The 12500-nt window shown below is 42.9% G+C and overlaps 1 long non-coding RNA gene across 18 annotated transcripts in view; it reads left to right on the forward strand.

Moving 5' to 3' along the window:
* Positions 1-12500, forward strand: part of LOC127063907 (uncharacterized) — a 131356-nt gene that overhangs the window by 74174 nt on the left and 44682 nt on the right. For 14 of the 18 annotated variants that reach the window (XR_007781518.1, XR_007781525.1, XR_007781517.1 and 11 more), the window contains one exon: positions 9332-9381. The exons of 3 other annotated variants lie outside the window; for them this stretch is intronic. This is a non-coding gene — a long non-coding RNA (uncharacterized LOC127063907). Of the gene's footprint in view, positions 1-7646; positions 7903-9331; positions 9382-12500 lie in introns of all 18 variants that reach the window. One more of the 18 variants, XR_007781520.1, reaches the window with a different exon arrangement.

The raw sequence follows: 12500 nt of genomic DNA on the forward strand, positions 1-12500 counted from the left end.
TGCTAAAAAAAATAAAGAAGGAAACAAAAAGAGAAAAAAAAAGATCACTGCCCATCGATATTACATCTTTGCATTCGATCGTTCTTTTAAAATCATCGAAGATCGTAAAGTTTCGTAGAGAGTTAGCGATCGTACGTGAAAGAAAGAAGAAAGAAAGGAGAAGAGAGAAAAGGGAAGGGAAAAGGGAGAGAAAAGGTCGTGAAGGAGAGAAACGAGCTGACTTGCCACGCGGCAGGAGACTCGCCACGCGCGATCCTTAATCAGACACGGCGCGTAGCTGGCACGTAATACGGAGGAAGAAGGGAGGGGTTAGGTTCAGCCCTACGACCCTTACAGCTATATAGCGGTACAACCACTAGCTCCAATTCATATTGGGTAGGAACTTCGAGACGACTACGACGACTACGACGACAAGTATGTACCTACAACGACGACCTCGTGAAATCGTCGTCTCCCTTTTCCATTCTCCGTACCTTCTTCTTCACCCTTCGTCGTTGGCTAGAACGTTAAAGTTTCTCTCACAGTGGCATTACTCGTGAGAGAAAAGAGGCTAGGGGTGTCTAGAAAGCTAGGATAACGGGGGTGGCTTATGGATCGGAGTCTTACGCCAGCCGTTTTACGAGCCACCGTTAGCTGCCGTTGTAAAGGCCAGTATATACCCTCGCTCTTTCTCTTTCTCTCTTACCCTCTACTTTTTTTTCTCTTTTTTCAACGTCCCTTATCCGAGTAGTGGCGTGTCCGCAACGAGCGTATTTTTCAACCCTTCCAAGCACCCTACGTTTTCCATCCCCCTTCGCGTGTTCGCCACAGAGAAAGAGAGAACTCGTGCCGATCCGATGGACGCAACTACCAACTTTTGCTTCACGATCTCCTTGCGTGTATAATATCTATGCATTTGTGTGTGCCTCTGTCCGCGTTCACGTGTGTATGTGTAGATACGCGTGTACGGCGTACTTACAACATATATTTTTCACAATTTTCTTCGGATTTTTTCTTTCTTTTTTTTTTTTTTTTGTAACTCTTTATCAAGCGACACTAAGATTGCTCTTATTATCGAGAGGGTGAATATCTTTGACGGACGTTAAGAAAGTAAAAAAAAATATTATTTCCACGGTAGAAAATGATTTCCCTTTAATATCAGTGCATGGGAGTGCAAAGAACGGAGTCGAGAAAAAATTTGCCAAATTTGTCGTCGGATCGATATGTCCCTCTCGGATATGCAAAGAAGTCACGAACGATTGTGTCTGCTTAGAACGATGCTTTACTACTTGCTCCTTTCTCTACTTCCAACGCTATAATTCGTCAAACGTTAAATCTTATTATCGAATGTACATACTTATATACATACATACATACATACATACATACATACATACATACATACATACATACATACATAATTCACCCTTAAGGAATGTGATAAAATGATCATTCGCGTTCAGTCTCTCTTTTTCCTATATTATCTCTCTGTCTCTCTTTCTCTCTCCCTTACTTTTTTATTTCTCTCTTTCAAAGAGTTCGTATTATCCTTAAAAGCTATCGCCAGAAGCAGCGCCTCTCATTATCTTTCGGCTCGGACTTAGAGTAGGACTTGCCGGGCTTATCGAGCCGTAGCCAATGGTCTTCGATGCCGTTATACCGGCTGGGGGTGGCATCGATCCAGGTTCGAAAGCAGATATCAGGATGGCGTATCGTCCTTCCACCGCCTCTTCCACCTTCATCCCTCCTACCGTTCTCTCAGTTCAGCTTCGGTTTCTACGGCACCTTCGGTTCCTCCACCTCCACAGCAAGCTCCTTCGAAGCTTACCAAGCGTTCGGAGCAGCCTTTCGCGTCCTCGGGTATTATCGAGCCCGACACGGAGCCACCGAGGCATTTCCACCACCTCCATCTCCGGCAGCTTCATCACCATCCTACCGTACTCTGCTCCAGCTTCCCTCTCTCTCTCTGTCTCTCTCTCTCTTTCTTTACCTTACACTCCTTGCATCTCGCTCTCTCGCCATCTCGTGCACGGCTCTACTCTCGAGGCTCCTTCAAAACCACCACCGGCACTAACACGCGCCTCCATTTTCACCTACGAACTCACCTTCATCCTTCTCTCTCTCTCTCTCTCTCTCTCTATCTCTATCTCTATCTATCTCTTTCGCTGTTTCCATCTTCCTCTCTCTTACGCTCTCTCACATACCACACTGTCACGTCATACCGCAGCCCGAAGTCCCGTTGCCTCTTCCATCACCGACGTCTCTGACACACCTACGTGTTCTCCCTCTCTCTTTCTCTTTCTCTTTCTCTCTTATACATATATACATACATGCACACATACATACAGACGAAACACGCTTCTACGGCAGGTTGGCATACGGATGGATACGGATGTCACGCTAGTAGCGGGCTTCTACGTCTCGTTCTCTTTCTCTCTCTCTTTCTTTGTCGCTCCGGTTCTCCGCTCTTTTCGATTCTTCTCCTCTCTCTTTCTCTCCCTCTGTCTTTCTCTCTCTCTCTCTCTCTCTCGCTCGCTCCTTTCGAAGCGACGCGGTCCGATAAAGTGTGGGAGAGTGTGCGAGAGAGATAGAGGGTAGAAAGAGAGAACGAGTCGAGGCACCACATCCCTCACGACTGCCATATATACCGGCACTCCACAGTTCCAACCCCGTTTCCACGCCAAGCGGGCTTCCTCGACTCTCGTTTCTACCGTGCCACGAGAGAAAGAGAGAGAGAGAGAGAGAGAGAGAAAGGGAGAGAGAGAGAGAGAGAGAGTCTCTCCGCACGGTGGATTTCCTTCTATATCCGTCTCGCTCGCCCGCTCTCGCTCTCGGTGCTGCCAGCGAAACGACATACCGGGTGTCTTCGTAAATAAAAAAAATTTTTATTTAAAAAATATCTTTCTCTATGTACATCTGCAAAAGTCTTATGAAGGATTAATGTATAATCATTGTCATCTCTAGTTCGTATGATTTTTTTAATCGTACGATAGAATTTGTCGAGACTGTTTTCTTTGTTTTTTTTTTTTTTTTCTTTTTTTTTTTTAATGAAGCGTATGTATTCTTTCGTAATGATGAACGATATATTTCTACGTGTATCCCAATTGCGAATTAAATGTATTTCCTCGAATATCGCGTAGGATAACAAGGTAGAGGTCGTAAGAATTTTATAAGAATTCTCGTGTAAAAGATGATGTTAGAAGTTTAAAATATTTGGAAGGATCATCGTGTTAAAGCGATGAAATCTTGTTCTTTTTTTTTTTTTTATTCTTTGTATTTTCGAAATCGCAAGTTGTCTGTAAAAATGTCGTAGTATGGCGTCACCCGTTAGATAGTACGAGGAGAGTCTGGCTACCGCCTAACTGCGCGCCACCGAGTTCGAGTCTGGAATGGCTCGAGGACGGGAGGAGTTAGAAGAGGATGGGGTTGGAGAACGAGGAGGATGGGGATGAGGAGGATGAGAAGGATGAGGAGGATGAGGAGGATGAGGAGGAGAATGGGTTGGGGGCGCTCGAACGTTTCGGAATCTCCGTTGGCGCTCTCCCGTAAGGGCGACTCTCTTGCGATATTCCGCCAGTCTGAGTTTCGTGGAATCGTGTCGTTGTTGAAGAGTGAGACGGAGATAGAAAGAGAGAGAGAGAGAGAGAGAGAGAGAAAGAAAGAGAGAGAGAGAGAGATCGGACGTTCCCTGGGAAAAACGTCGACGTGGGTTTCTTTCGAGAATCTCGTGGCTCGATCTCCGTTCGAGAACCCGTTTCAAGTTCCCTTAAATATTAGATTGTTGCGTCATTTCTATCGTATTTCGTAAAACTCATGGTCCTCGAGTCAAAAGGAATAAATAAGAGGGAGAAAGAGAGAAAAAAGAGAAGAATTGGAATTCGTCGGCATCTTTTTAAAATCGAACGATTCTATATCCAATCGTCGTCGTTAGTCCTTGATCCTTGAAATTGACCATCTTCGTCGATCTCTCTTTTAAATTAACAAACGAATTGTTCCAAACGAACAATTTTTTTTTGAATTTGTAATCGTCGTTTTAAATGAAGGTGAATACGTTATTCGTTGATATAATACTATCTATTTGCTTTTATATTATTCGTCGAGCTGTTTTCTATCTTTCTAGATCGATAATCTTTATTTTTTTTTTTTTTTGATATCTCGACAAAACTAGTCGAGTAACGTATATCCCACGATTATTGTTGATGAACCTATCCACGAAACTGTCCGTATCTATCTCTACGTTTATGTGCGATTACGTGTGTGTAGGAAAACAATCAAGATGAATAACATTCTCCGTTGAATTCGAAGGTAACCGAACTCGGTTCCGACGTTATCGTCATTGGACTAGCGCTAATTCGACGTCGAACAGACGCGTCGCGACGCTTGGCACAAGCCTGCCTGCTTGCCTCCTTGCCTGCTTGCCTACCTACCTGCCTGCCTGACTGCCTGACCTGTCACAGTCGGTCGCATTCGCGTGTGTCAGCTTTCCTTCGTATTGCTATTACGTGTGTAGACCTACATATATATATATGTAGATATACTTACTATATAGCTCACACATACACAATATATATATATATATATATATATAATGTACGTGAGCATGAATATGTTGAAGTCTTCCCTTGTGCAGGTGGAAGCAACGTGAATACAAGCACACACGCGCACATATATATATATATATTGTGCACGTGAGCATGAATATGTTGAAGGCTTCCTTCGTGCAGGTAGAAGCAACGTAAATACAAGCGCGCATATATATATATATATATATATATATATATATATATAAAACAACGAAATAGATAAATAGGAATACTCTGTCCTTTACAGAGCTCGTTTCATCCTCTTTCTCTCTTTCTCTCTAGCTCTATCTATCTTTCTCACACCTTTCGTGTATACACTTACAGGTGGATATATGCATATCCATCCCTCTCTCTCTCTTTCTATCTATCTATCCCTTACCTTTTGCAAGGGATTGCTTCGCTAGTTCGAACATGGACAATATATATCTATCGTAGCCTGTTTCACTCTATCCCTTATTCGTTTCTCTTTTTCGCACGAACAAACGATAGACGCGCTGTCCTCGTTATGCCTTCTATCGTGTTGTTACTAGCGTTGCCGTTGTCGTCGTCATCGTCATAGTCGTAGTCATAGTCGTAGTCATAGTCGTAGTCATAGTCGTAGTCATAGTCCTCGTTGTCGCCCCCGTTGATCGAGGTCAGCCGGACGTTCGTATGTAACGTGTCTACATAGGCATTGTACATAAGTTCACGGTTGTGTGCGCGAGCGTGTGTCTCTTTTAGTAACGTGTACGTCCAATCGTAAAGAGAATGATGACAGTCACGTTCGTCAAAACTCGTGCACGCACCCGTGCACTGTACTCTTCGTGTACGTGTGCTTGCAAATTGCTCGATAGTTTACATGTATGTACGCGTGACTTTCTTTTCTATCTTCCTTACTCATTCTGCTCGATTCTCTCACACACACACACACACGTCCTATTTATTGAAATTACTTTGCAAAAATTTGGATGAATAGTTTCATAAAAATTGTACTAATGCCAATAGATATAATTTAATCTTATCACGTCGCTTTAGATTTAAAGGGAATAACAACTGTTAAAGGAAGTATGACAATTTTGACCAGTAATTACCTCCATTTTCTGTCTTAATTCGAAACAAACCAACACACGTGTCACTTTCAATACATACACGTACGATGTGTATATGTATATATATATACATACACACATACATACAGAAAATAATCACAGCAAAGAGGTGGACTTTAAACTCATCGTTTCCGACGTCTGAGCAGACCGACAGCGGCAGGGATGATCCCCTTCGCCACTTCCGTTGGGCACCCCTCGGCACGCTTATTTATGGGGTGACATCGGCCAACGATATTAATTTAAGCCCTTAAACGCGAGAAACACCCGGAGCTGTGCACGAGTCGACACGTGCCGTGTCTCGGGAAAAATAAAAGGGTCGAAGGGTTTAAGAGAAAGATAGCGATAGGGATTAAGGTGTGGCCAAAGTGGTAGGTGGAGGGAACACAATGTCGAAGGTAAAACCACGTGGCACGTGTACCATGTATTCACGCTATTATACAATGTGGTTTCATATTTGCCTTCGCATTTTCAGATCCCTTTTACGAACTGATTTGTTCAGGACAAATAAGCGTGATCCTTGGGACCACACTTAGCAAAATTTTTTTTTGATAAAGACAATTTAAACATGGATCGAATAATTTCATCACTGATCGAATCACTCTTTTTTTTTCTTGGGATGTTAACATTTATTGTCAATTATAGTGGCGACGTGATTTGTAATGAACTATCTAGTAATTTCGCATTTTTCATTTTATTTATTGATCTCATTAAGATTTTATTAATCTCAAGTCAAAAATCAAAAATTAAGATAATGATGATGATGATGATGATGATGATGATGATTTTTACGACCTACCATTAAAACCTATATCGAAATAAACTCACATCTCGTTTCATCAAATAACATAATTTATGTGTACACTGTGCTTAACGATAACACACGTGTAATTTAAACACATGTAATTTCGATTTGATCCAACATCAGGAAATTCTCTTTTATATTTTTCTCTCTTCTTTTTTTTTCTCTTTGATATTCGCGACTTTTTCAAAAGAACATATTCGAGCTTGATCGTTCGAAAGAAAGAAAAAAAGAAAGAAAAAAGGGGAAAAAGATTAGTAATAAAAAAAGAAAAAGAATTAGAAAAATCGCGATAAGGGCGAATAAGAAATTCGGGAAAGGCCGATCGATCGATTCGAAACGCCTGTTTCGGTTTACGAACGGGAACGTAAACACGATGCGCGTGCAATTGGGGTTGCATAGTATGGAGAAAGAGAAAGAGAGGGCTGAGGAAGCTGCGCTCGCGCAGTTAAGTGCGAACTGTACGCACGTGCGTGTCGAACGATACGATCGGAAGGGTGCCTCGACTCGAGCTCGTGCATGTGGGCGCCAAGTGTGGCAGGTGCCGAGAGCAAACAGGCTCGTGTGCCTCGAGGGCTTACCCCTCTTCTCTCTTTCTCTCTCTCTCTCTCTCTCTCTCTCTCTCTTTCTATTTTCATCCCTCTACGAAAGACGTCCTTAATGCTTTAATCGCGTATCGGAGGATGAAAGCATTGAGAAAAGCGCGAGGACGATGATTCATCTCTACCCAACTGAATTATTAATAACGCGACTTTGGAAACGACTGCGGATAAATTCTCATTTTGGAACGGGACGAATTTTCATGAGCGTTCATCTAGATATACATACATACATACATACATATATATATATATACATATGTACATATATTTATATAATGCCTTGATAATAATCGATAATATTTCAACGTTTCTTTCGTATGCAGATATTGCTCTTCGACATGCAATTATTATCTCTTTTCCTTTTTCTTATTTCGTTCTTCCTTCCTCTTTTTATGAACATTTTCCTGGAAAATATATCGAGACTCCGAGTACGTAAATAAAACGATATAACGAAGGAGTCAAATTTTCGATGATAGAAAGATACGCAATATGGCCGCAATTTTTTCTTCCTGTCCTCTCTTCATTCCTTTTTTCTTTTTTCTTCCACTCTTCTTTTTCCAATTCATTAAAATAAAGGGAAAGAATAATATTGCAGGGAATATCGATGTAAATTTTGCGGACACTCGGTAGAATTTCCAGACGGTGTGGTGCACGTTCATCTGAAGGATCTCAGAGACGAGTGGTTGAGAGGTGGGTGTTCGACGACGACTACGACGACGACTACGACTACGACTACGACTACGACGACGACGACGACGACGACGACGACGACGACGAGAGTCAGAGGAATGGAAGCCCGTTCGAGCGAACGGTTGGAGAAACGAAGAAGGAGAAAGAAGAGGTTGGAGGTGGTGAGTTGAAGGTGGGAGAAGTAGAAGAAGAGGAGTGCCGACGGCATTGGACGACGCGTCGTTACCGTTAACGACGGCCACCGATTGTCCCAACGATGCCCCGGTCTCTTGCACCCCCGTACCAAGCCGACGACGACCGGCGTCGAGTCGCCTTATTGCTGCGATAAATATAAAGCCTACTCTCCGCAAAAGCTTCTATCCCCCTACCTTTACCCTCGCACCATCTCTTCTCTCTTCTCTCTCTCTGGCTGTCTGTCTCTCTTTCTCTTTTTCTCTATCTACTTCTATTTATCTATTTCTTTCTCTCTTCTTCCTCCGTTTCCTATTTCCATTCTGAACTGGTGACTATTTTACGCCTACATCCTCCTTCCTCTTGGCCCCCTGTCCCCCCTTTAAGCCACCCCTAACAGTCGAGATTTAGGGTAGCTCGACCTTTCAACGCCTTCGAACAAAAAGAAGACTATCCCGCGTTTAACTTTTTCCCCCTACTCTCTCTCTCTCTTTTTCTCTCTCTCTCTCTCTCTCTCTCTCTCTCTTTCTCTCTCTCTCTCTCTCTGAGAAAATCCTCGTAATTATAGATAGGTAGGTAAGGTACCGTTTACCTTCTCTGTCTGACCCATCTGTCTTTTTACGTACTTATACTGTTTTTACCAAGCGTATAATTAAACGACAATTTTAATTGAGAATTAAGCGTCGACGAATGATCGTTAGCGTGAAATATGTATGTGTGCGAGGGGCATGAAAAGTAGGGGAAGGGGTGGATTATACAAAGAGAAAAGTTCCGATCATATCTCCTCCTACGCTTTTTCTTCTCGCAAGACATTAAAGATATTAGAAGCGTGTAGAGAGAAAGAGAGAGAGAGAGAGAGGGGGATGGAAACAGCGACCCTTCCGACGTTACATCCAAGGGACATTAAAGATATTAGAGACGTTAAAGAAGATACGCACGCTTGTCGTAGGGTAGCACGTTCGCTAGGAAGGGCTCGACACCACGTGCACCACCCTCTCGTATTCTCTCTCTCTCTCTTATCTATCTATCTATCCATCTATCCATCTCTATCTCTCTATCTCTTTGCCGTCATCCACGTGTCCGTCGTTCTTTCCCGCGAATGTGCGTTCACAAACACACACAGACGCACATATGTACACGTAAGCAAGCACGCACGCACGCACGCATATCGGCGACGTGCAACGAGACTTGACAACGCGCCAGATGTCACTTACCGTTTTACGCCATTAATGAATAGGCGATGCCCGGCGGGGGCGTTCGCTCGATTACCAAGATTAAAGAGTTCGCGCCATACTAAAATCGATAAACGTGATATGCGACGAGAGAGAGAGAGAGAGAGAGAAAGAACAAAACGTTCTTCATACGATCATTAATCAGTGTAAACTAATAGGACATATTTTTTCTTTTTTCCTTTTACAGAAACCGGAAATAATCGAAGCATCGTCAAAATGATCCAAACGATAAAACAGGTAAATTTAATATATATAAGTCAAAATTACTTCTTATTCCTCTTTTATCATTTATATCTTTGTAAAACATTACGGGGATACATGTTTTATTATCAACAATAACAAACAGTCGTCAACAAAACCGATAAATTTTCTATTTCTTCTTTATTAACAATATCCCCAGAAAAATAATAGAGAAGGAGAGAAAAGAAAAGAATAAAACAAACCGAACGAACGAACGAACGAACGAACGAACGAACGAACGAACGAACGAACCTACGAATGAACAAATAATATAAACGAATAGAAAAATAGGGAAGTAGAAAAAAAAATTCGCATGAGTTAGACCAAGTCGTAGGGAGAAAATCGTTTTTATTATATTTTCGCGGAAAGCCGAAAGTGCGCCCCTCGATGCGGATTCACCATCGCGAAAGCGTCACTTCGTAGCCACCCGTAGTGTGAAACGGTTGGAAGCATCGTCGCGAGCCGAGCTGCCAGCTTCCGTTCCGCTGCCTCCGGTTCCTCATGGATATACATACACATATAGGGAGCAAAAGAGAGAGAGAGAGAGATGAATACGCCCACGCAAGCACACGTACACGCACAGGAATCGCCAGCAGCAGCGGTAAACCTGCCGTCATCGCTCCTATCCATGTCTCTCTCTCTCTCTCTCTCTCATACACTCACACACGTATACACATACATATAGAAGCAGACTGAACGCGTTCACACAGACAGCGAACTTTAAACCTCGCTTCGTCCTCGTCCTCTTTCCCCAGTCCAGCTCTCCTAACCACCACGAGCCGGCACTCTGCACGCCGCGTTTAAGTATCCCCCATCCTCCCATCCGTTCTCCCCACCTTTCCCCCCATCCACCCGCCTCGTTCAGCTAGCAGCGTCACTGGCAGCGCGAGTACCACATTCTCAACGTGACTACGACTACGACTACGACTACGACTACGAGTACGACTACGAGTACGACTACGACTACGACTACGACTACGAGTACGACGACGAGAAGGAAGAAGAGGTAGAGAAGTTGTAGTATAAGGCACACCGATATTCCCTAGCTGTGGACGACGAGCAACTACTGACACCAAAGGAAGAAGGAATCCTCTTTCTATATCCATCTACCTACCTACCTACCTACCTACCTACCTACCTACCTACCTAGATGGAACGCGCGTTGTCCTGAAACTTCGACCGTGTCACATCAAATTTCAGCCCCTTCCCAACTTTTCTTTCTCTTTCTCTTTTTATATATATATATAGATATATATCTATGTATCTATCTATTTATCTATCTATCTATCTATCTATCTATCTATCTATCTATCTATCTATCTATCTCTTTCTTCTTTCTCTCGAATGCATCGCTATCATCAAAAGAGCGAACGAGAAGGCAAAGTATAGATTGTAGGAGAGAGTTATTGTTGGTGTTAGTGTCGATGCTTCTTGCGTTTTACCAATACTAGTCAACGACGAACAAACAGAATGAAAAGCTCAGAGAGAGAGAGAGAGAGAGAGAGAGAGAGAGAGAGAGAGAGAGAGAGAGAGAGACGTGACTTTGAGTATAGGTGTAAAAGATACGCCTGCAAATTCAGGACGCTCTACGAACGACGTTGCAGAGAAGAGACATCGGAATCGTTTCGACCGTGGACAAAACTTTTACTCGCTGTTATAGATACCCAGAAAGAGGAAGAGAGAGAGGGAAAGAGGCAGAGAGAGAAAGGATGGAGAAGGATAAGGACGAACTCGGTCGACGCGTAATAAGCAAGCGACTCTCTTTCGTGCCATTAAACTCTGCGAGCGTTTTCTTCCCTTCCCGATTTTAGCATATATGTTTTTATTATTATTTTTTTTTGTTTTCTTTCGTTCCTCTATTTCTTGTTTTTTTTTTTTACTTTTTACTTTTTTTGTTCTTTCTTTTACCTCTTCTATTTTTTTTTCGTTCTAAAATGCATATCATCTTTCGAATTTACTGGATCATGCATCCTAGATTTTTATGCGAAAGATAGAACCATTCTTTCTCTCTCTCTCTGTCTCTCTCTCTTCCTCTAGGTATATATATGTGTGGGTGTGGGTTTGTAAAAAAAAAGAAATTTCTCGTAATGACACTTAGCCACTCGATGTTAGTCACCCTATTTTTCTGTTTAGAACACTTTGCAATGCGTCCATTGCAACGACACGGCTTTCGAGCAAGTAAAAGTACGAGGGTGTCGTACGAAGAGGAAAACTTTGACATAGGGTGAGAAATGGAAAGAGAGGGTGGGAGGGAGGAAGGGAGGCAGAGAGAGAGAGAGAGAGAGAGAGACAGAGATGAAAGTGGACTTCTCAAACGAAGGTCGTAGAAACGTCGTCGTATCCGGGCATCGAGCGGTCTAATCTCTTTGGCAAACACTTTGCGACGACGAGTCCGTCCTTGATTTTAGCCACGACGAAAAGGGAACGGGGGTATGAGGGGTTAGGAGTGAGAGTGAGAGATGGGCCGGGGGAGGGAAACTTGCCCTGGCTATCGGGGATAGAACTAAGCGTCCGTGGTGACAGCCACAGATGGCACTTGCCCGCTTGTTTGTCCGTAAAACTCCATCCCTCGTTTCTCCACCCCCTCCCCATGGGGCTTCGTTATACTGATCGATCTAAAGCCACGTGGATTGTTCGATATTTCGTCGATGACGTAGTCCTAGATAACGCGTTAAATATGAGAGAGAGAGAGAGAGAACCGTTCGTTCGTTCGTTCATTACAAATGACATTGTCCTAAGTTAGAACAGTTTTTCAGTTTGCAACGAGTTCGTTCAAGAGAGTCATCAGCGTATTCGACTTTTAATATAGTTCGTTATTTAGATTTTACCATAAGGAAAATTGTTCTCCGAATTTGTTGAAAATTCTAAACGATTTTGAATTTTCTTTCTTTTCTTCTTCTCCCGTTTCACCATTTAACGTATCGAAATCACGATCGTTCGTTGTCATATATGTTCCTTTTACTATACCGTTCGTTTTCGTTGGAGAGATCGGTAAGACAATAACCCGAAACGATTTGATTCCCGTACCCGAAGCGACGTCAAGTGTAAAGAGAGAGAGAAAGAGACAGAGAAACGGAGAGAAAGAGAGGGAGAGAGAAAACGCGTTTGTCGTCAAT

The sequence above is a fragment of the Vespula vulgaris genome, chromosome 5, assembly GCF_905475345.1.
Source record: "Vespula vulgaris chromosome 5, iyVesVulg1.1, whole genome shotgun sequence".
NCBI lineage: Eukaryota > Metazoa > Arthropoda > Insecta > Hymenoptera > Vespidae > Vespula > Vespula vulgaris.